This window comes from Marmota marmota, unplaced genomic scaffold, assembly GCF_001458135.2.
Source record: "Marmota marmota marmota unplaced genomic scaffold, marMar, whole genome shotgun sequence".
Lineage (NCBI taxonomy): Eukaryota > Metazoa > Chordata > Mammalia > Rodentia > Sciuridae > Marmota > Marmota marmota.
The window spans coordinates 4,093,997-4,114,917 of NW_025999863.1; the positions used below are offsets into that span (position 1 = coordinate 4,093,997).

The 20,921-nt window shown below is 41.1% G+C and overlaps 1 pseudogene; it reads right to left on the bottom strand.

Annotated features, from left to right (window-relative positions):
* Window positions 1-19,828: 19,828 nt before the first annotated feature.
* The window catches only part of LOC107157466, a 2,766-nt pseudogene continuing 1,673 nt past the window's right edge, over window positions 19,829-20,921 (bottom strand).

Here is a 20,921-nt window from a genome sequence, read left to right on the forward strand (position 1 = left end):
TCTCTAGGATCTCTCCATATGCTCCTGCTATAAACTGAATGCTTGTGCTTCCCCCATTCATTTGTTGAAGCACTAGCCCACAGTCTGGCTGTGTTCAGAGATGGATCCTCTAAGGAAGTGATTAGATCAAAGAGGTCACATGGGTGGGACCCAAAGCCAGTAGGATTAGTGCCCTCATCAGAGGAAACACCAGAGCATCCTTTCAGTAAGAAAGCACTGCAGAAAGTCCATGTGAAGACATATGGAAAAAGGCTATGAAGATAGATCCTGCCAGAAGCCAAATCGGTTGGAATTTTTATCTTGGGCTTCTATTTTCCAGAACTGTGAGAAAACAAAGTTTTATTGTTCAAACCATCTACTCTGTGGGATTTTGTTATGCAAGTGTAAGCAGACTAGTACAGATTTTGGAATCAAGAAGTGAGATGCTGCTGGGATGAATATCTAAAAATGTGGAAGTGGCTTTGGAACTAGACGGTGGGTAGAGCCTGGAAATATTTTGAAGATGGGAGGACATGCCTAGATATCTTGGAAAGGATTATTGGTAGAACTGTGGACCTTAGAGGTGATTCTGGTCAGGGACTGGAAGGAAAAGAGATCTGTAGAGAAAGTCAGTGGCTTTAGGGAATGCATATCATGAACAGAATAGGGGTAGACTTGTGGGCATTAAAGATTCTTCTTCAGAATGATCTGGGAAACAGCAGATGGCCCTGGATAGTGGCCATGAATAATTTCTGTGGCTGTCCAGAGGAGCAAAGGTTACTAGTCCTGTGTTGTCCCTCTCTCCATCCCCACCAGGAGGGGCAGGAGGAAGCAGCTGCTGATGTTAGATTTCCTTAGATTAAGAGGTGAATCAGAGGGAGCCATCCAAGATGGTGGGCCAGAGGGAGGCAGCATTCTGTGTTGCTCCGTGACCTGGGACTCAAGTAGCAAGAATACTGCTTCTCTGCGAGTGATATTCCTGCTCTTGTGCAGGAATTACAGCCACCGTGCAGTCCAGGGCTCCAGGCCTCAGCATCAGAGTAGGTCTCCCAACTCCTCGACCACACAGGACTACTGAGTACCTGAGTGCGACCATCAGCACCCACAAAGAACTTTTGGCCACCTACCCAAGCAGAAATCACTGATGCTGCTCCCCTGCAGGACACCCGGGCAGCTTTCCACATGCAGGAACCCCAGCCGCTATTTTTGTGTGGACCTCCATCTACCCCCAGTCACTGCCATCTTGGGACTTTGCAGCAGTGGAGATAGTCCCCTACGTGCAGTAGCCTGCCTGCACCCGAGATCTTCACACAGGCTCTGAGAACAGCCACAGTCATTGCACGCCACAGAGCTCATCTCTGAACTCATTGTCCAATGCCATCACCTGGTTGCCCCCACCAGACCTGACACCCCACCGCTGAAAGCAACCACCTCCATCGTGGGTCACCTTCATCACCATCTTTACTGGGGGGTAACTCCCAGTTTGGAATTCTAGCTGGTCAGGTACCTAGTTTCTAACTCTCCCCTCTCCCCAGTAGCTGCTACCCTGGCACAGTGACATCCTGGTTACCTTCACCATCCTGAGGGCGGAGATACCAGCTAACAACAGATAACCCCACCTATTGGATGAGAAGGGAAGCAGGAAAGAACCTGATTTCCAACAAAAACAATCTCTATTTCTTTCTTCACGACCCCCCCCCCCCATTCTCCCGCCCTCACATCCCCAACATATGTGAAACCAAGTACTTTGCATGAATTAAGATTTTGAGGGCTGGGACATCTGAATAGTATATTACAGTTTTGTTGTATATTCTTTTGTATTTCCTTTTTCTTTTTTTTCCTCACCAATTTCTACTATTTAACATTATTTATTTTACTTAATATATATGTGTGTTTGTTTTATGTACTCTGCTGTCTTCCCACTTACTTGTCTACACAAAATTACTTCCTCTCCCTTCTCCTGCTACTAATCTTCCTCTTTAGATTTCTCTTTAACATTTCCTAAGATACAACAACTCTAAATCCTCACTCCTACCTCCTCAGCATATCCTTCTACACCTCACCCCCAGTTCTTTGTCCACCATCAGAAACTGTAAACCCTTTTACAAACCTACTGAGTATATTGTAGATAAAAATTGAATTCACCATTTCTGTACATTGTGACAAAACTGTAAACGTCCTAATAGCAAACATTTGTTTTGAGGGCATATATTGTTTATATTGGGATCTGTTAACATTGTCCTTTACCTCAAAGGAGAGGTATTGGATCCCTATAGGGCACTCTAAGCCTATAGGGTAAAAAAAGGTAATGCCTTGGATCCACAGTGCTAGAAGGGAAGACACACAAGCAACAAACAAAACAAGACACCATATTATTAGAATCCATGTCCAGCATAGCAGAAGAAATTACAGAGAAGGAGTTCAGGATGTACATAATTAAAATGTTTCATGAATTAAAGGACGATACAAGAGAGGAAATACAGGCAGCAAAAGATCATTTTGACAAGGAGCTACATAAACAAATACAGGAAGCAAAAGATTACTTCAACAGGGAGATAGAGGTTCTAAAAACCAAACCAAACCAAACCAAACCAAACCAAACCAAACAGACATTCTTGAAATGAAAGAAACAAGAAACCAAATTAAAAGTTCAACTGCAAACATCACTAACAGATTAGGTCACTTGGAAGACAAGACCTCAGACAATGAAGACAAAATTTATAATCTTGAAAAGAACATAGACCATGGTAAGAAACCATGAGCAGAACATTCAAGAAATATGGGATGAAATAAAAAGACCGAATTTAAGAGTTATTGGAATAGAGGAAGGCACAGAATTCCAAACCAAAGGAATGAGCAATATATTTAATGAAATAATATCAGAAAAATTTCCAAACAAGAAGAATAAATTGGAAAACCGAATTCAAGAGGCTTACAGGATGCCAAATGTACAAAATCACAACAGATCCACCCAATGCACATTATAATGAAAATGTGTAACATACAGAGTTAGGAGAGAATATTAAAAGCTATCAGAGAAAGGAATCATATTACATATAGGGGGAAACCAATTAGATTATGTGCAGATTTTCAACCTAGACCTTGAAAGCTAGAAGATCCTAGAACAACATATATTAAGCTCTGAAAGAAAATGAATGCCAACCCAAGAATCTTGCATCAAGCAAAATTAAGTTTTAGATTTGATGATGAAATAAAAACCTTTCATGATAAACAAAAGTTAAAATAATTTACATCTTGAAAGCCTGCACTATGGAACATCCTCAGGAAAATATTCCATGAAGAGGAATTGAAAAATAACAATGAAAATCAGCAAAGAGAGGTATTACACTAAAGGAAAAACTAATCAAAGGAGAAACCAAGTCAAGTTAAATACAAAAAATAAACAAAAATGTCCGGGAATACAAAATCATTTCTCAATAATAACCTTAAATGTTAATGGTCTAAACTCACCAATCAAAAGACATATTAGCAGATTGGATAAAAAAAGACCTAATAATATGCTGTCTCCAAGAGACTCATCTCATAGGAAAAGATATCCACAGACTGAGGTAAAAGGTTGGGAAAAATCATACCAGTCACCTGGACTGCAGAAGCAAGCAGGGGTTTCTATCTTCATATCAAATGACTTCAAGCCAAAGTTAATCAAAAGGAATAAAGAAGAATATTTCATGCTGCTTAAGGGAACCATTCATCAACAAGACCTAACAATATTAAATTTATATGCCCCAAACAATGGAGCATCTTCGTTCATCAAACAAACTCTTTTCAAGTTCAAGAGTCAAATGGACCACAACACAATAATTCTGGGTGATTTTAACACACTTCTTTCACCCCTGGGTAGATCTTCCAAACAAAAGCTAACCATAGAAACTATAGAACTCAATAATACAATCAATAACTTAGACTTAACTGACATATATAGAATATTTCATTCTTCAATGAATGAATACATGTTCTTCTCAGCATCACATGGATCTTTCCCTAAAATAGACCATATATTATGACCCAAAACAATTACTAGCAAATACAAAAAAAGTAGAGACACTACCCTGCATTCTATCAGATCATAATGGAATGAAATTAGAAATCAATGCTAAAATAAAAAATAAAAGCTACTCCAATACCTGGAGACTAAATAATATGCTACTGAATGAACAATGTGTTGCAAAAGACATTAAGGAGGAGATTAAAAAGTTCTTAGAGGTGAATAAGAACACTGATACAACTTATTGAAATCTTTGGGATAGTATGAAGACAGTACTAAGAGGAAAGTTCATTTCATGGAGTTTATTCCTTAAAAGAAGAAGAAGTCAACAAATAAATGACCTAACATTACATCTCAAAGCCCTAGAAAAAGAAGAATAAATCAACACCAAAAGCAGTAGAAGACAGGAAATAATTAAAATCAGAGCTGAGATCAATGAAATTGAAACAAAAGAAACAATTGAAAAAATTTGACAAAACAAAAAGTTGGTTATTTGAAAAAACAAGTAAGGGGCTGGGATTGTGGCTCAGCGGTAGAGCGCTCGCCTAGCATGGGCAGGACCTGGGTTCGATTCTCAGCACCACATAAAAAATAAATAAATAAAGGTATTATGTTGTGTCCATCTACAAAAAAGATATTCTCTCTCTCTCAAAAAAAAAAAAGAAAGAAAGAAAAAGAAAAACAATTAAAATTGAGAAATCCTTAATTATGCTAATTAAGAGAAGGAAAGAAAAACTCAAATTACTAACATCCGTGATGAAAAAGGAAATACAGATGATAATTAGAAATTATTTTAAAAACTTGTTCTCCAATAAAATAAAAAATATTGAAGGCATTGACAAGTTTCTAGAGTCATATAATTTGCTCAAATTGAATCAGGAAGATATACACAATTTAAACAGATCAATTTCAAGCAATAAAATAGAAGATGCCATCAGAAGCCTACCAACCAAGAAAAGCCTGTGACCAGATAGACACAGCCGAGTTCTACAAGACCTTTAAAGAAGAACTAATACCTATAATCTTCAATTTATTTCAGGAAATAAAAAAGAGGGAGCACTTCCAAACTTGTTCTATGAGGCCAATATCACCCTGATTCCAAAACCAGGCAAAGACACATCAAAGAAAGAAAACTTCAGACCAATATCTATAATGAACACAGATGCAAAAATTCTCAATAAAATTCTGGCAAATTGAATATACAAAAACATCAAATAGGTAGTGCACCACAATCAAGTAGGGTTCATCCCAGGAATGCAAGGTTGATTCAACATATGGAAATCAATAAATTTAATTCATCACATCAAAAGACTTAAAGATAAGAATCATGTGATCATCTCAACAGATGCAGGAAAATGCATTCAACAAAATACAAAACCCCTCTATGTTCAAAACACTAAAAAAAGTAGGTATAATAGGATCATATCTCAACATTGTAAAAGCTATCTATGCTAAGCCCCAGACCAATTCTAAATGGAGAAAGCTCCATTCTAAATGGAGGAAAAATTGAAAGCATTTCCTCTAAAAACTGGAACAAGATAGGGATGCCCTCTTTCACCACTTCTATTTAACACAGTTCTTGAAACACTGGCCAGAGCAATTAGACAGAAAGAAATCAAAGGGATACGTATAGGAAAAGAAGAACTCAAATTAGCACTATTTGCCGATGATATGATTCTATACCCAGAAGACCCAAAAAAATTCCACCAGAAAACTTCTAGAACTAGCAAATGAATTCAGCAAAGTAGCAGGTTATAAAATAAACACCCATAAATCAAAGGCATGTCTGTATATTGGTGACAAATTCTCTGAAAGGGAAATGAGCAAAAAACTACCTAAATAAAAAAAACCAATAAAATAAAAAATATTGAATATTTAATATTTAATAGCCTAAAATATTTAATAGCCTAAAAAAATACAAAACAAAACTTAGGAATCAACCTAACAAAATAGGTGAAAGACCTCTACAACTAAAGAAAGAAATTAACAAAGACCTTAGAAGATGGGAAGATCTCCCTTGCTCATGGATAGGCAGAATTAATATTGTCAAAATGAACTAAAAAATAAATATATTTTTAAAATATTTATTTTTTTTAGTTTAGTTGTCAATACTTTTATTTTATTTATTTTTATGTGGTGCTGAGAATTGAACCCAGGGCCTCACATGTGCTAGGCATGTGCTCTACCGCTGAGCCACAATCCCAGCCCCCCAAAAAATAAATATTAAAAAAAAGGGCTCGGGATGTGGCTCAAGTGGTAGCTTGCTTGCCTGGCATGGGTGAGGCACTGGGTTTGCTCCTCGGCACCATATAAAAATAAAATAAAAGATATTGTGTCCACCTAAAACTAAAAAATAAATATAAAAAAATTGTAAAAATGACCATACTACCAAAAACATTATACAGATTTAATTCAATTGCAATCAAAATCCTAATAATATTCCTCATAGAAATTGAAAAAGCAGTCATGAAATTCATCTGGAAAAATAAGGACCCAGAATAACTAAAGCAATCCTTAGTAGGAAGAGTGAAGCAGGTGGCATCGCTATACCAGACCTTAAACTATACTAAAGAGCAATAGTAACAAAAACAGTATGGTATTGGCACCCAAACAGACTGGTAGACTAATGGTACAGAATAGAGGACACAGAGACTAACCCACAAAATTTCAGTTATCTCATATTAGACAAAGGCATCAAAAACATACATTGGAGAAAAGATAGCCTCTTCAACAGATGGTGCTCGGAAAACTAGAAATCCGTATGTAATTTGGATTTGAAATTTAACTCCTATCTCTCACCATGAACAAAACTGAGCTCAAAGTGGATTGAGGACCTAGGAATTAAACCAGAGACCCTGCATCTAATAGAAGAAAAAGTAGACCCAAATCTCCATCATATCAGATAAGGCCCTACTTCCTTAATAAAACTTCTATAGTGTAAGAATTTAAATCAAGAATTAATAAATTGAATGGACTCAAACTAAAAAGCTTTTTCTCAGCAAAAGAAACAATCAGTGAGGTGAAAAGAGAGCCTTTGGCTTGGGAGCAAATTTTTACCACTTGCACATCAGATAGAGCACTAACCTCTAGGGTATATAAAGCACTCAAAAAGCTAAACACCAAAAAACCAAATAACCCAATCAATAAATGGGCTAAGACCTAAACAGACACTTCTCAGAAGGTGATATACAGTCAATCAACAAGTATATGAAAAAAATGTTCAGCATCTCTAGCAATTAGAAAAATGCAAATCAAAACTACTCTAGGATTTCATCTCAATCCAGTCACAATGGCAGCTATTAAGAATACAGACAACAATAAGTGTTGATGAGGATATGGCGAAAAAGTCACACTCATATATTGCTGGTGGGACTGCAAAAGGGTGCAGCCAATATGGAAAGCAGTATGAAGTTTCCTCGGAAAACTGGGAATGGAACCACCATTTGACCCAGCTATCCCGCTCCTGGGTTTATACCCAAAGGACTTAAAAACTGTATTCCACAGGGACACAGCTACATTAATGTTTATTGCAGCATAATTCACAATAGCTAAATTGTGGAGCAAACCTAGATGCCCTTCAGTAGATGAATGGATAAAGAAACAATGGTATATATACACAATGGAATATTACTCAGCATTAAAAGAGAATAAAATCATGGCATTTGCAGGTAAATGAATAGAGTTGGAGAAGATAATGCTAAGTGAAGTTAGCCAATCCCAAAAAACCAAATGCCAAATGTTTTCTCTGATATAAGGAGGCTGATTCATAGGAGACTGGGGTTGGGAGGGGGAGCATGGGAAGAATAGACAAACTCTAGATAGGGCATAGGGGAGGGAGGGTAAGGGAGGGGGCAAGGGGGTAAAAAAATGGTGTAATGAGATGGACATCATTATCCTAAATACATGTATGGAGATACAAATGGTGTGAATATATTTTTTATACAACCAGAGATATGAAAAATTGTGCTCTATATGTGTAATATGAATTGTAATGCATTCTGCCGTCATATATAACATATCAGAATTTAAAAATTAAAAAAAAATAAAATTAAAAAAAGTTGAATCAGAAAATAGAAAGTCACCTACATTTTGAAGGAAAAGAGGAAATATATGAAGATCCAAGATGTCAGGTTAGAAGAAGGCTGTATTTCCAGTTGCTCCTCGGTTTGAGTTTTAAGCAGTGGGAGTACTACTACTCAGAGAGAGGCTAGGGATCTACAGGGACACTATAAGTCACAGGGTAGACAGTTGATAATCTAAACCCAGCCAAGGGACAGTGCATCTTTCTCCACACACAAATTTGTCAAGCTCAAACTTCAGTGATTCTTTAATACAAATAATAGAAGAGACAAAAATGCCAAACTAATGTCCAGACCCCCAAAATAAGAATGGCTGAGGTCCCACTGCTGGATATCCACTCCTAGAGCAGCAACAGGGAGAATTAGCACAAAGCTGTGAAGAGCTGGAAAGTTCACCTATAACTAGATCACCTATAAAGGATCTCAAACTACGTCATTCTAGGACATGTTAGTAAGAGAAGGCTGTGCCCTAAAAAGGTCCACACAGAGGAGCAGAAGAGAAATGCATCCAGCAGACATATAAAACCCCAAGCAGGAATACAAAAAAATATGGGAAAATGAGGCAGCAATGCCTCCTAATATTCATATTTTGCCAGCAACTGGCTCCAAAGATATGGAAGTGGATGACATATCAGAAAAACAATTCAGAAGAATGATTATAAAAACTGTTAATATTTTCCAAAAGAACACAGAAACCAAACTGAACAAATTAAGGAAATCAGTGCAGGATATGAGTGAGAAATTCAATGAGGAAATAGACATATTGAAAAAGAACCAAATAGAAATCTTGGAAATGAAAAACACAATAAACCAAATAAAATCTTCATCTGCAGTCTCTGTAATAGAGTAGACCATGCTGAAGACAGTCACAGAGCTGGAAGACAAAGGGCTGGCTTTGGACACTCAGTCAGTAATAAAGAAAAGAAAATAAGTAACCATAGCCAAAATATACAAGAATTTGGGTCATTAAGAGACCAAATTTAAGAATCATTGGAATTGCAGAGGGTTGTGAGATTCCAGGTAATGGAATGGATGACCTCTTCAGGGCAATAATAATAGAAAATTTTCCAAATTTTGAGAAGGATATGGACACCCAAATACAGGAGGCATTTAGAACCCCAAATAAGCAAGATCAGAAAAGAAACTTCATGACACATGATACTTGACATGCAGAACAAGGATAGGATTTTTAAAGCCTCAAAAGAAAAAACATCAGGTCACATTTAAAGGCAATGCAACAGAGTTGCTTATGAGTTCTCAGTGCAAACTCTAAAATCCAAAAGGACTTAGAGTAATGTGTTCCAAGTCCTGAAAGACAGTAACTGTTAACCAAGATTACTTTATCCACCATAGCTATCCTTTGGAATCAAAGAAGAAACAAAAGCCTTCCAAGATAAAACAGAAACTAAAAGAATTCATGACTACTAAGCTGGTATTACAGAAAATACTTCAAGAAATATTTTACACAAGAAATAAGAAACAAACCCCAGAGCTTACAAATGGACAAATCTTATTTGAAGAATAGTCAAGCAAATGGGAAACAGTACCAAATTAAACATTAGAAATAAATAAAAATCGCAGGAATTAATAAACATTTCTCTATAATAATATTAAATGTAAATGGCCTTAACTCTCCAATTAAAAGACATAGACTGGCAGAATGGATTAAAAAATAAGACCCAAGTATATGTTGTTTGCAAGAGGCTCATCTTATAGGCAAAGACAGCCACAGGCTAAAAATGAAAGACTTAAAATTGACATGCTATGCAAATAGAGTTTGAAAACAAGGAAGAGTAACTACTCTCATATCTGACAAAGCAGACTTCAAGCCAAAATTAATCAGAAGAGACAAAAAAAGTCACTTCATACTGGTAAAAAGAACAATCCAACAAGAAGATATAACAATAGTAATATTTATGTTCCAAACATTGGTGCACCTAATTACATAAATCAGACAATACTTGACTTAAATACTGAGATACTCCCAAGTACAATAATACTGGGTGATTTCAACACACCTCTCTCATTAATAGATATGTCACCAAGAAACAAACCTAGTAAAGACTCTTTGGACCTGAAAAATGTTATAAATCAAATGGACTTAACAGACACCTATAGAATATTTCATCCAGTAACAGACAAATACACTTTCTTTCTAGGTTCTCATGGAAACTTTTCTAAAATACAACTTCTTTGAGGCTGTGAAACAACTCTTAAAAAAAATCAAAATAAGTCTTTGCATCTTATCTAATCATAAGGGAAGGAAATTAGAAATCAACATTAAATAAAAAGCCTACAGAAACTATATAAACTTATGGAGATGGAACAATACACTTTTGAATGGTGAATGGGTGATAGAAGAATTCAAGGGATAAGTTTTTAAATTCTTACTCAAACAAGAATAGTGATACAACATATCAGAACCTCTGGGACAATATGAAGGCAGTTCTAAGTGGAAAATTTATAGCTGAGTGCCTACATGCAAAAAATCACAAAGATCCCAAATAAACAACCCAGTGATGCATTTCAAAGCCAAAAGTAATATGCCTAGGAATAAATCTAAACAAGAAGATGAAAGACTTCTACAATGAAAATTATAGGACACTGAAAAAAGATTTTTTAAAATATTAGATATCATGAAATTTATTGTGAAATACTTTGTAAGAAATATTAAGGCCTTCCCACATATGTAGAGAAACGTAAAATGAACATTCAGCTTAAGAATTAAAACATGACTCTCCAGCACTGCAAAAAGAGAAGAATTGAAACATTCCCAAACTAGTTAATCCTCCATATTCACCATTCTCTGAATTTGATATATCATTCCCTTGATATATTTTTTTAGAATATTTCTTTAGTTGTAGATGGACACAGTACCTTTATTTTATTTGTTTATTTTTATGTAGTGCTGGGGATTGAACCCAGTATCTCACGCACCATAGGCAAACACTCTACCACTGAACCACAACCTCTGTCCTCCCTTGATTTCTTTATACATGTAACTGTATGTGTAAGCTTTTCTAAATAACCCACAGCATTATCACACCTTGAAACTTTTTATAGAAGGCATTATATTGTGTTTCCAGGGTGAATAGCATGTTTGTGATATTCAGTCATGTTGATACATTCAACTCTAATTCATTCATTTTTTATTGACTCTATAATGTTCTACAGTATGGTTTATTTCTCATTTTATCTTATTTTCCTATCAATGTTCATTTAAATTGTTTCAAATTTGATCCTACTATAAATAATGGACACGATTTCATTATTCCACAAGCATATGTGGGACACCTTCTCTAGGGTATGCACCTAGAAATATAATAACTAAATTGTACGACATGTACTTTTTCAACCACACTCATTGTTCTCAAAAGTAGTTTGCATAGTATACCCAAGAGCAGGGAGAAACAGTTCACATTTCTATGCACCCTTTCTAACTCTTGGCATTGCTAGATGTCCTAATTTTTCCTAATCTAAGGAATGTATAATTATTATAATGGTATTTTAGTCTTTTTCTTTGTTGTTTTTAGACCTACATGACAGTAGAGTATATTTTGACATATCATACCTACATGGAGTGTAACTTATTCTCATTAGGGTTGCACATGATTGGAGTTACCCTAGTCATGTAACCATAATGAGCATAGGAAAGTGATGTCCCATTCATTCTACTGTCTTTCCTACTCCCATCCCCCTCCTTTCCTTCATTCCCCTTTGTCTAGTCCTCCATGATCCAGCAGGTGCCCCAGAACTCCTAGAAACGTAGGCTACTTTGGTTCTCTTATCCCCCCACTTTGCTCCTGGGGGTTACTGCAGCTGGTGCCATCGGCGGCAAGCAGCAGCAGTGGTGGTGGTGGCTCCGGGGTTTTCTTCCTATTTTATTATATCCAACCTCATGAATCCCTTGTCAGCTTTGATTTTGTTTGAATTGTATGGATTTCCAGTAAAGTCCCTCACCCCTTTTATTTCCCATCCACCTTGCTGAGAAGCTGTCTATCTGCTTTCTTGGTTTCATATCACAGAGCAGCCAGGAAAGCCAACTCCTCTATTCTGCCATCTTGAAAAAAAAATCTCCTAAAGGAAGAAATTGAAGAAGACACAAGAAGATGGAAAGGTCTCCCATGTTCATGAACAGGGAGAATGGATTTCATCAAAAAGGCCATACTACCCAAATCAATACACAAATTCAAGGCAATTACTATCAAAACACCAATGACATTCTCCACAGAAAAAACAGCCTTAAAATGCATTTGGAAGAATAACAGACCCAGAATCACCAAAGCAACTCTGAGACAAGAAAAGCAACGCTGAAGGCATCGCGATACCTGACTTCAACTTAGACTGCAGAGCTGTAGTGACTGCCTTGTACTGGCATAAAGGCAGACCTGTAGATCAATGGTGCAGAATAGAAGACACCGAGACAGATCCACACAGAGGAGTCATCTGATCCTCAACAAAGGTACCAAAAACACTTTGAAGAAAAGAGAGACTTTTAAACAAACAGTGCTAGGACAACTGGTTACTTATATGTAGAAGATTGAGACTAGATTTTTATCTCTTGACGTGCACAAAAGTCAACTCAAAATAGATCAAAGATTTGGAAATTAGATCGGAAACTATACAACTCCCAAAAGAATATGTAGGGTCAACACTCCAGCTTGTAGGCACAGGCAATGACTTTCTCAATAGGATCCCCTAAATCTCAGGAACTAATGCCAAGAGTTAATAAGCAGGAGGGCATTGAATTTAAAAACTTCTGTAGAGCAAAGGAAACAGTTAATAATGTGACGGGAGCCTGTAATCCCAGTGCCTGGGGCGGGGCAGGGGGGGGGGCGGCGGGGCTGAGACAGGAGGATCGATCAGGAGTTCAAAGCCAGCCTCAGCAATGGTGAGACACTAAGCCACTCAGTGAGACCTGTCTACATAAAATACAAAATAGGGCTGGGGATGGGGATGTGGCTCAGTGATTGGGTGCCCCTGAGTTCAATTCCTGGCACCACCCCCACAAAAGAAGGATGTGAAGAGAGAACCTACTAAATAGGAGAAAATGTTTGCCAGCTACTCTTCTGACTGAGGATTAATATGCAGAATATATAAAGAACTCAAAAAATTTTTACACCAAAAAATCAAATAATGCAGTTAATAAATGGGGAAACAGACACTTCTCAAAAGAGAAATACAAATGGCCAACTCATGTAAAAATGTTCATTATTAGCAATTAAAGAAATGAAGATCAAAACTGCACAGATTTCATGGCACTCCAGTCAGAATGGCAGTCATCAAGAACACAAACAGCAGTGCGTGCTGGAGAGGATGTGGAGAAAAAGCAACTTTCCCACGGGCGATGGGACCGTAAATTAGGAAAGCCACTATGGAAGTCAGTAGGGAGAGACCTCCAAAGGGTGGGCTTGGAACCACACCCTGTGACCACTCCTTGGCATTTACCCCGAAGAATTAAAGTCATTACACCTACAGTGACACATGCACACTCTGGCTCATAGCAGCCCAGTTCACAATAGCCAAACTATGTAACAGACTAGGTGGTCACCAGTGGATGGAGAGGTAAAGAAAATGTGGTGCACACACACAGTGGAGTTTTATTCAGCCAGAGAGAAAAATGCAATTATGTCATTTTTAGGAAAAGGGTGGGGTGGATCTTGAGACCATTAGGTTTTTGTGAAATAAGTCAAACTCAGAAGGTCAAGGGTCATCTGTTTTCTCTCATACATGGAAGCTGGAGAGGAAAAAGGAAAAGAAAGGTGGGGGCAGATCTCATGAAAATCAAAGGGAGACAGTGGAATTGAGGAAATTGACCTGGGGGAGGGGGGAGTGCCACAGTCTGGCTGGGCACAAATCACGAGCCACTGAAGCAGGAACAAACTTTATTTTTGAACTGCAGGAAAACACTTCACACAGCTCCCGGGGAATCCTCCCGAAGGCCATGCGGCTGATCCAGGAACCCCCAGCCGGAAAATCTCTCCCGGAAATCCCTCCTCCTGCACTTCCCCAACCAATGGGAACTCTCGGGGAATCCCCGGAAATCCCCACGAGAACTCCAAAATAGTGCAAGAACTCAAAGGTTGCGGCAGAGGCGGATAGTAATGCCTCGCCTGTCAATCAATACTGTTGGCAAAATGCCAGGGGCCATACAGACTCTCAGCAGGGGAGGGGAGGGAAAGGAGCCTGGTGATTGGAAACGGGGGAAAGTTGACAGAAGGCTGAATTGTGTTCTAGTGTTTTTTGTTTTTTTTTTTAATATTGAACTTGCAAGCAATAAAACTGGATATTTAGCTGAAGAGATTTTGAAGTAAAGTGTAAAAGGAAGAGTTTGGTTTCTCACAAACTCCAGTAAAATGCAGGAGGGAAGAGACACATCAGAGTTCAAAAATAAAAAGGAACCAGGACTTGGAGATTTGGAAAATTCTTGGCTTATTCATATTACAAAAAACGAGGAATATGTATTCTGCCGAGAACACCAAGGGTGTGAGGGAACCGTTTTGGTAAAGAGATTTCCATGGGTGTGAAGTGTGGCTCTGATCAGGCCTCTCAGCAGAAGCCAGCGATAGCCGTGTGATTGTATCAGCAGGGGCACTGCCAGTTTGGAGGAAGGAGACCGGGGACAGGACGGCTTCAGACTTCTGGGATTCTCTAGGACAGCACACTTCAGCTGGGAGCCTGCATTACCCTCGGACAAGAGGCAAGCGTGAGCAGCCACAATGCTTTCTCCTGTTTTGTCAACATCGGGACCCACAGGAAGGAAGCTTTCTTCCTCCCACCTGCAGGTGGCCTCTGCAGCTGCAAGAGTCCCGGTGGAGAGCCTCAGGAGTGGAGTTGAGGGGACAGGTGTCTCTCTTGAGCCAAAGGGGATAATGCAGCTCCTGCATGGGTCTGGAAGGCACATCACTGAGCCAAAGAAGATCTGCTCAAGCCTTAAGCCTGAGTGGGGTCAGCGTCTCTACATCTTAGGCTTTGGGCCATGTGGTGGCACATGCCGGGAGCCCCAGCTACTAGGGGAGCTGAGGAGCCTGCTTGCCTAGCGTGTGTGAGGCCCTACTGCAAGAACAAAAGACTGTGATCTGTCTGTTTGACTCCTGGAACACACTGCAGCGATTCTTTGCCCCTTGCATCTCTGAGTGACCTCGTATTGCACAGATGGGGAACTTTGTTTCCCTGTTGCCCCACTGAGGGTTTGGGCTATTTCTGGTGTTTGCTCATTTTGAATACAGCTGTTGCAAAACATGATTCAAGACTCTCCCTGGACATGTTTATTTCTCTTGGGGGAAATATCACAAGTGGAATTGCTGATGGGCATTGGAACACATTGAATTTACAAGGCTCGTACCACATTTTTTTAAAACCCATTTTTATTCAAGTGGACAAAGAAACTTGGAAATGTATGTACGTGTGCAGCATCTTCAGGAAACGTGGCACCCCAAGGTGAACAGGTTTTGTGCAGTGGCAAAGGACTCAGCGTGATTTTTTGTCACGCTGAGATACACAGGCTACTGTCTTCCTTGACTTAGAAGGGTGCAGCTGGCAGTTAGCAGCTCAGTTGTCGTCCTGGCTGTCTTCAGAGCTCTTTTCCTCCTGTACCTTTCGTGTTTTGCATTCATGTTTCTTCTCTTTTGGCAGCTTGGACTTTCTAGGGGTGTCTTACAGAACATGAGAATCCAAAAATGATGTTGGCAGAAGCTTTCTCCCTCCCCTGTGACTGTTTCTGCATAACTCTCTCTTTTAAGAGATTGTGTTTTTCTCCCTTTCTGTCCCACCCTTGACCCAGGCCTGGACTGAACAGGGTTAGAACTTCTCCAGACTTGGGAGAAACAGCCACTAGGAAGATTTTATGACTGTTTGCTGGCCAGAATCATCTTGGGAGGTTTAAACAACACAGAGCCCTCTGAGCCTATCTAAGCCCTAGAGTTGGAATTTACTGGTAGGAGTTGCCGCAGTCTGGCTGGGCACAAAATCACGAGCCACTCACAGCCTTGTAGATTCAAACAGCAATTCTTTATTCCCGAACTCACACCGGCACTCTACATGCACGTTCTGGGCAAAATCCACACTTTTACTGGGCTCTGCATCCCAAAATACTCTCTGAATCCCGGGAGAACTCAATGGGAACTCAAGGAGCGGGCGGGCGCTTGAGGCAGCGGGATACTCCCTGTTCCCAACAGGATCCTCCCTAAACCCGGATCCACCCTGGTCCTTGAGCAGGGTCACCTTACTCAAACATACATGCAATATCACTGCAAATGACCTGGGTCCAAGGCAAGCCCATTTCCACAATGGAGAGTCCTCCCTCGAAGCAACATGGGGTAGGCTGACAAAGAAATTGCCATGCGTCATTCCTACTTGGCAATGGCTCTCAGCAAGGAGTATGTATTTTTAACAATTTATTCATATTACAAGAACGAGGAATATGTATTCTGCAGAGAACACCAAGGGTATGAGGGAACAACCATTTGGTAAAGAGATTACCATGGGTGTGAAGTAATGCTCTGATCAGGCCTCTCAGGGGAAGCCAGGGTGGTCCTGCAACCTGTAATCTCAGTGACTTGGGAGGCTGAGGTATGAGGATTGCAAGTTCATGCCCCATATGGGCAAATTAGCAAGGCCCTGTCTCAAAATAAATAATAAAAAGGGATGAAAATGTGGCTTGATAGTAGATTTTCTCTGGATTCAATCCCCAGGATCATAAGGAAAAAAAAAAAAAAGAAAGAAAGAAAAGAAATTATTAGGGCAGAGTCTCGCTAAGCTGCAGAAGCTTTGCCTTTGATGTGGGCTCCTCCTGGCTCCATCTCCCAAGCATCTGGGAGTACAGGTGTGTGCCATAGGACCTGGAGGACGTATTCTCCAACTACGGGATTGTAAAGTTTCACTAGGTGAATTGTGGGACACCTGAAGGATAGCTCAGTAAAGCTGTTTTAAGAAATTTCCCTAAACCTTGGAAATGAAGCACGTTGATGGCTGAATGTCCTCAGTGGATGGCTAGTTGTGGTCAGAGGATGTGGTCATCAGTGAATAGAATAGCGTATCCTCTGTGGATGGCTGGGTTTACCCAGCTGACGGCTAGGATTTTCCAGATCCTGAGGACGGAAGTGTCAGAACGGTTCGCTTTGGTCCAAGGATGGGTGGGATTTTCCAGCGGGTGAATGGGACTAGCCAGTGGGTGTTCCCAGCGGGTGCTATAATTTGCAAGTGAAAGGATGGGATTAGACCGCTGGTGGCTAGGATTTTCAGCTGATTGCTGGGTGTTGCCTACGAATAGCTGAATAGCTGGGACTTCTCAAAGGATGGTGGCGCCCTTGCTTGTGGATACAAGGGCACTTGCTCGCGGATAGGGCGCATACTCCGGCTGATTGGGGCTCATAACCCGGCGGATCAGGGCGCATAACCCCTCGGATCGGGGTGCATAAGCGCGCGGATCAGGCGCATACGCGCGCGGACCAGGGCTCATACCCGCATGGATCCGGCACAAAAGGGAGCGGATGGTCTGGGTCTCGCGCACCGATGTAAGGCACTTGCACGCGAATGGTGGTGCACTCGCTTTCCTATGGTGGGGGACTTGTGCGCCGCTCACTTGGGCGTTGATGGTGGGAGACTCGCGCGCCGATGGTGGGGCACTTACACAGAGATGTGGGGCACTTGCACGCGAATGGTGGTGCACTCGTGTTCCGATGGTGGAGGACTTGCGCCCAGATGGCTGGGTCTTGGCACCCAAAGACTGGGACTTGCCAGTTTGTCTGGGACTTGTTCGCGGAGGGGTGTGTGTTGCCAGCAGATGGATGCGTTTGTCAGGTAACGGCTGGGATTTTCAGCGGATTACTGGGTGAAGACATCAGATGGCAGGATTTGCCAGTGAATGACTTGTGCTTTGTCAGAGGATGGCTGCTGTGGTCTGCAGCTGCCTGGGTGTTGTTACCGTGGCTGGGTGTCCTCAGAGGATGGCTGGATTTGCCAGCAGGTGGCTGTGTGTCAATCATCTTTCCATAATGTGATTTTGAAAAGAGGTCATTAACTAAGGCATCTACAGTACAATAGACGGTTTTTCTTTAAAAACAGAACTTCTTTTTAAAGAGAAAGATTAGGGTCGAGGAGAAATGGAAAAAGTATAGGAAGTTTGCATCTGTGCCCTGCACGTCCCCAGTTCCCAGTGTGAACTGGTACCTCCCTTGCAATTGGCACACCTACATGGGCACATCATCAATTTATAGTCTCACTGGGACTTACTCTTGTGTTGTGCATCTGTGAGTTTTGACAAAATTGCAGTGACATGTTCCACCATTGAGTATCATACAGAGCATATCCACTGCCCCCAATGTCCTTCCTGGTCCTCCTGTCCACCCTCCCCCATCATCTGTGTGCACAAATGCATGCAATTCTGTGACCATCAGCTCCATCAAGACTTGGGGCATTTCCACCACCCAGCACAGTTCCCTCTGTGCCGTGTTAGCCCCCGACAGCCTGATTCTGTGCCCTTAGCTTTGACTTTTCCTAGAACAATAGATAAGAGGAAAATGCATTTGGGTCTGTGGTGCTGAGGCTGAAACTCAGGGCCTTGTGCACCCCGGTGTTCAGCCCCTGATCTGTGCTCCAGCAATGCCACCCCTTCTTAAATTTTGCAACAGCATGTTGCTAGCTGCCGGGCTGGCCTTGACCTTGCAATTCTTGGGCTTCAGTGTGTTCCTGTAATGTTCCCAGAAAATAGTTAGCAGCACATAAAAGTTTTCATTGAGCATTTGCAGAATTTAAATTGGGGAAGAGATGTCACTGGAAGGAGGTCCTGAATAGTTCTCAAAGACTAGGGGCACCTGATTCAGGACGAGCAGGGTCCTTGATCTAGGTGAGGGAGGATTTCAGCTCAGGTCAGTAGAGGCAAAGAGATTGGTTTGGGAGAGCAGGGAATCCCATTTCCAGACTCTTCTTTTGAAGGAAACTTGGTCAGGGATGGGCCTGGAAGGCATAGGGAGCTGATATCAGTCTGGTCATTTTCAGAATTCTTTGACTGATGTGGTTTCCATGGTCTGGTGATGACATAGGAAAGTCCCCTAAATTATTGATTTTTTAAAATATTGAACTGTTCTTAACCTATTTTTGGTGGGCTAATTAACAGTGCACAGTGTAATTTTCATAATGGGCAAATTTACAGTAACTCTAAGATTTATAGATTTCTCAGAAATTTGGGAGTGACAGACAGATCTGAGAGAGAGATGGGTTTGAGAAATGACTGTCCAGAAAGATATGTAGTCACTCATATTAAAATTGTATTTCCTGTCGGGTGAGATGGCACACGCCTGTGATCCCAGCAGCTCTGGAGGCTGTGGCAGGAGTTCAAAGCCAGCCTCAGCCACTGCCAGACGCTAAGCAACTCAGTGAGACCCTGTCTCTAAATAAAATACAAAATAGGGCCCCGGGGTGTGGCTCAGTGGCCAAGTGCCCCTGAGTTCAAAACCTGCTGTCCCTGCCAATTGCATTTCCTCATCTTCCTTTCTGTCTCCTTCCTGCCCATTTCTCATTTCTTCTATCCTACCTCAGAATGAGTCAATACCAGGCAATGTCAGGGGGGGCACAATCTGTAGGTTTTTTTTTGGGGGGGGGGGGTTAAAATTTTTATTTCAAAAGCTTGGATAGCTTCAATATCCAGGTCATGGCAAAATCAAAACACGTGTGAAATACCTCACAATATATCAGATTCCCAAAAGGTATCAAAAAATACAGTAAAATTAACACTTTCATTACAGGAAATGTAAGACACAAATAATGTAAAATTAAAAGGTGGGGAAAAAGGTGACACTGGTTTCCTAAGATACATTTTACTCTTTACAACCAGGGTCCACAGGTGCAGGCTGCAGAGGGGCAGCAGGAAGCAGACCTTTCAACCTGGTTCTAGGTCACCTGGTAATAAAATCAACCCTTAATGCTGCTCTGGCCTGAGACACCACGCGCTGCCTAAACAACTAGAGCTCTGGAAATAGTAAGCACGAGAGTGATTTCCAGGGGGCGGGGGGAGTGGGGTGGATTTTAAGTAAGATGCACATGGGACAGGCCATAGAAAGTTCGCCAAGTTAAATTTGGTCCATAATTGCGTTCACTCGGTATCCAACAAAGCGAGTGCGGTCAGTCAGTCCGCTGCTCCTGCTGCCGCCTCAGTATGGCTCGGAGTCATTTGATGACCACCTCCTGTTCGCTGGCTCTTCCCGCAATTTGTACCACCCTGACTGTAGTCTGTTGCGGTTTCCTCTGCTGCTGCTGCTGCTGGACTTCTTTGGGCTGATTTCACACTTGCTTCCACTGATGGTATAGAACTTTTTTTTTCTCCAGAACTTTCTTCACAGGGTCTTCTTCTTCAAGAGTAATAAAAACAAAACCCCGTCTTTTATCCAACTTGGGATCCATTGGAAGCTCAATGGCCTCAGTTTCCCAAACTCTCTAGAGTACTCCCACTTTCCTCTGTGGCTTCAGGATGCAGACCCCCTACAAAGATTTTCTTGACAGGGTCCTTCTTCATAGCCATGGCTTTTTTAGGGTCGATGACCGGGCCGTGCAGCCTGGGTTCCTTCTCTCCACGTGGCAGCATCTTTGAGGAAGAGAAAGCCAAGCCCTCGTGGCCCCCCAGGGTCGGGATCCATTTTTATTGCGCAATTGTCAGGACCTCTCCAAATTTACTAAAACAGTCCTTTAAATCTTCTTGGCTGGTGTCCCAGCTCAGACCACCAACGAACCTTTTCCCCGTCTTCCCCGTCCTTGCCGGTGTGGACCTGGTCGCGCTCCGATCGGATTCCCGCTCCGGGGCGCCGCGGTCGCGCCCCCAGACCCCGCGGCTGCTCCAGGGCCAGCCTCTGCCGGCGCCTGGC